Here is a 4,745-nt window from a genome sequence, read left to right as displayed (position 1 = left end):
ACCCACAGGTGTCCCTCGCACTGCCACTGCAAGTTTGTGCTGTTATCTAAATTTATTGCACTTATGGAACACGAGATCCATGGGGAAAATATCTTGTGAACAAGCAAAAATATCCCATTTGTTAAATCTGTCGTGTCTAAAGCAAACAAACGCCTGCGACTGACCCTATAGGGTGGCATCTGTATTGAATACTCTTAAGATGTTATTTTTATTCCTCGGGAACACCGCGGAACGCCAAAATATGCTAAAGTGTGATTTCCTGTTTTATGTCGCGTAAACCGGCAAAAAATCCAAATCGGCGATGGTCAATGACCTTGACATTTCGCTCACTTAAACAAAATTCTACGCATGTCATGTCACGGGAAGGTGCAAATTGATTAGACTAACTTCACATAAGAATGGCAACTTCGGAAACCCTATAGTTTCGGTGAACTCAATTTCGGCGTGTCAATAGCCTACGGCGAAATTCTCTAGCTTACTTTTGATAGGCCTGGCTGTTATTAAATCTATCTTCGCCACAATTTCGACTGTTGATTAGTTTGATGTTATCAAGAATCAACTTTCAAAAGTCTCTTTAAACACTGTGGCAGGCAGTCGACATGTCACCCTCCTCAGAGAAACTAAAAATACTGCTTCGGATTGAATAGCCTGCATTCGTTCGCGTCGAGCGGTCAGGTTGAATTGGAGATTCTCATCACGAGAGGACTGTTACTGACCGGCCAATTGTCAATAAGTGCTACAACCTTAAAATAATCTATGTTGGATGCAACATGTTGCTTTTTGCGAGTGCTGAAGGACATGAGTGGAGCCTTCATACTTGCGCCAGCCGAGACCAGGTAATTCTTAGACCTCTCAAAAGATAATACTACAAGCTGGGATAGCAAATAACACACTGTCAAACTATTATCCCTGAAAAAGGAAAGACTAGCAATGAAGTATGATGAAGCCCTATGATAGAGAAAGAACTGTAGGGTGGTAAGATAGCAGTGAAAATATTATTGAATGATAGAAAAGACCATTTTTCACTAAGTAGTAATCTAGAAGGTGCATTTGTGCATTTTATGCCTTGCATCAAACACTGAAATTCCCCGGAGGGCTACTTCCATCCATCTTACTCCATTTCTGTGGCCATGGTAAAGTCGACGTCACTCTCCCAATACTCTTTGACATTGTGTGTGCCTCCAAAATGGCTTTGGTTTAGAAGAACGGTTCTTCACATAGCTGGCTTGAGCTTGGTTTCACGTTTTCTAACCAAGGAAGACCCAGAATTCCGAATAGCGCATTTCGCACGAAATCGTTCGCTTTACTCGGGGCGAGTGAAACAACCCAAATCATGTCAACAGATCAGCTCTAGTTAAGTGACCTAACGTATTGCCCACCATCAAATTGATCACTCAATCAGTTAGAAGCGGTAAATACATCAGTTTACCATCCGGCGTGAAGGTGAATACTAAAGTGGGATAAACGTTCGTTGGAGGAAATATCAGAGGGTACTCGGTGTTCCGCTTTCATAGTGATCCACAATCCCCAATTACACTGCCTACTCTCAGTGCAGGGCCATATTTCTACAAGCCACTGACGTTCTCCAAACTCTTAATGCGAATATGGAACCATGGTCTACCGCGGTACGCTTATTATCAGACTGGGCTCCTTACCCAAGGCAGAATCCAAATATTTTCATTAAGATTACCAAACTCCAGCTCCATTGATATAACGAATTTGTAGGCTGGATGCAAGGGTAAACTTCTTTTAGTGGATTGGCTTAATCAACACGATCAAGCAGCCCGCAACTAACAGACTCTAGAATGCAGAATTTTATATAATATTGCTGCTACAATGAAGGGATTAATCATCAGAAGATCAGTGATGAGTTCTTATGCACTAATAAAGGCACATAACAGAACTACAATCCAGGATGTTTTGGATTACCGTGGGTTCGACGGAGTCCTACATGTCTGAATCAGTGACATGGCTTTCATATATTGTCCGCTGCTTCTCGGTATTTGTTTAGTTGTTTTAAACAGAAAAGCCGCTGTGGCACTCCGGATTTCTTCTAGCAGCTCAGTCATTTGTTCCACCAATCACAAGAAACTTCCTTGGTTTTGTTATGCGGCCAGCCTCTAGTTTCGTGACACATCCGCTGGAACATTTTGAATCACTCCAAAGCATTGGCTAGGCCTGTCACATCCATAGATTGCTGTAGCGTCAGCAGACCACAATTAGGAAACTATCGCATACTTGTCCCAGACGCATGCTGTAATATTCTGCACCAGTGGCCCAGAGGCCGAGAGAGAGTAAGTCTAATTGTTAGAACACGTCTCCACCAGGGACTTACTACCATGATTCTCTGTGGGTAAGCACTTCAACCCTCCTACGGCGATGATGGCCCAGATTTGACAAAAAGCAAAATGGTTGCTTATTAACGTATTTTCAGACATAAGCCCTGTAGAACAAATTTAATTGCACTCTATTTTTTGGTTGAACATGACGCTCAGTGAAATCCGTAACAAAAAGAAAGTAATCCACAGATTTAGTGAAATCCCAGTAACTTACTCGAGACACACAATACTCCAAAAATTCCATCAGAATATCCCGTGTATTTCCTAGACTTCAGGTACCGTCCTCAGGCCGTTCACTTTCTTGACCTCTGCAAACCTGCTGCCGTCCAGATGTTTATCTATCGAAAGTATCGTCATCTTAGGGTAGCAAATGCTTAGAGGCATTAGAAAATTAGCAGGATTATTTAATTGTTAATTATTATGATTATTATTTATGATCTGATTGGCAAGATTACTTGGGAACGTGACGTAATACTTATTGGAATTGGTGACTTTCATACTACCTGCAAACCGGAATCGCATGCTAACTACCAAAAGCAAGCTTGTTCATACGGTTTATAAGCCGAGAAGGCACAACTGAAGTTTGGTTATTTCGTGTATCCACGAAAAAGGCCAGAGACGCATAAGCTTGGATGAGAATTTTGGACAGCACTAGGATTTTTGCGTCGAGCAGCTTAAAGTGAAGATACAGAAATCCATCAAAAGTAGTGGGGCGTGTATGGCGCCGTTAGTAGCATCTAGTAATATGACTGTTATACATTCTGGCGTATTCATTAACAACCAAGCTTGTGCCCGAATTTAAGCAGGTGTAAAGAGGTTGATTCACTCGAGTTCCCTTTCGACAAAGCTGGATAGCCTTGTGTTTGACCAATGTATAGTTACTTTTAAGGCGGAAAAACGGATGTCCAGCGCAACAAATGGAGTGTGCAGGCCAAAGCTGCACTATAATGGACTCGAAGAAGCTATCAAACCAGGACGATATGGACTGGCAAAGGCTAATCAAATGAGCTTGATTTTGGTAGAGGGGACTGGGAGTTCTCTAGAGGGTACAAACCAAGCTTACATTGGATGTCATTATGGGAGGGATGACGGTATGACTGTGGATGCTGCTGATGGTGCATGCGGGTAGTATGTGGCTTTCTTGTAACTCCGCCTTGCTCCAATGAAAGGTGGGCTTTATTACGGATTTGTAGAAATACTTTGCAGCTTTCGATTACAATTACGTGATGGTCAGTGAATATCCAGGAGTGTTCAAGAAATTGGATATTCGTTCTTTTTTTTAAATACAACGAGGCGCATATGAGAGTCTTATTCTCCTGTCCCATAGTTTGTGACTGTTTAGTTGGTGTTTTCTGATGAACAATTCTGCTGCGAAAGGTTTTCCTCCTCCTCTTCCTACGGTATGAGTAAAGGATTCGAAGAAGCCATTAAATCAGGACGATGTGGTATGGCAAAGGCAGATCGGATGAACTTGATTTCGGTAGAGGAGACACGAAATGATCCAGAGGGTATATGCCAAGCTTGCAAAATTCAAGACGTCGCAACAGATTGCACAGACGTAATAAACTACCCATAATGTTGCTGAAAACTCACCGACAGCCCATGACCGGTTTCACTTTTATTGTTCCAACCATGTAGGTGCAGTCCCCCAGTCGCCGTCAACCTTATGTTCTTCTTGAGCCCAAATCAAACGAAATTCGACTTATACACTAATCTACACACCAATTTCGTCCTGATTGGGTTCATGCAAAACATGAAGTTGACGGAGACTCGGGGACTGCGCCTAACTGATGAGCTGCAATAAGGTCGAAACCGTCGTAAGCTGTCGGCGTTTTCAGTAACCTTGTGAGTAGCGTGTTACGTCGCTCTCAGATCTTTATCTCAGCTTCTGACAAACGAATTCTTGAGTAACTTAACTAACAAGTTATTCCGGTACGCACTCTTGCCATTTTATCCGTAGACGTTTGATATATTTCTGATCCCTGCGTTGTCTACCATATGATACTCCCGGGGAATATGAACAAAAATAATATCACTATGTGAAAAGATAATTTATCTGAAAGCCTAGTCTAATATCAAAAAGCCTTGAAGCTCTGGTTCTACGGCGCCGCATCACCAGAGACAATGCGCATATCATCTTCTGAGGAAAACTTGACGAACCGCCACCTAATCAGATCTGACGCAAAACTTTTGTCTCAAACCTCCGGAAAGATAATAATTGCATGTCTGCCAAAGGATTTCTCAGTAATTCCACTTGCCAGACGCATTTCATTACGACAACGAACCAAAATAGTTCATATGTCCCGCTTATCAAACCAACCACCCAAAGACGCTGGAGAATTCCTCAACCATCGAGTAACAGAAATATATATATATATATATATATATATATATATATATATATAT

This window comes from Opisthorchis viverrini, assembly GCF_000715545.1.
Source record: "Opisthorchis viverrini unplaced genomic scaffold opera_v5_68, whole genome shotgun sequence".
Classification (NCBI taxonomy): Eukaryota; Metazoa; Platyhelminthes; class Trematoda; order Opisthorchiida; family Opisthorchiidae; genus Opisthorchis; species Opisthorchis viverrini.
This window is presented reverse-complemented; position numbering follows the sequence as displayed.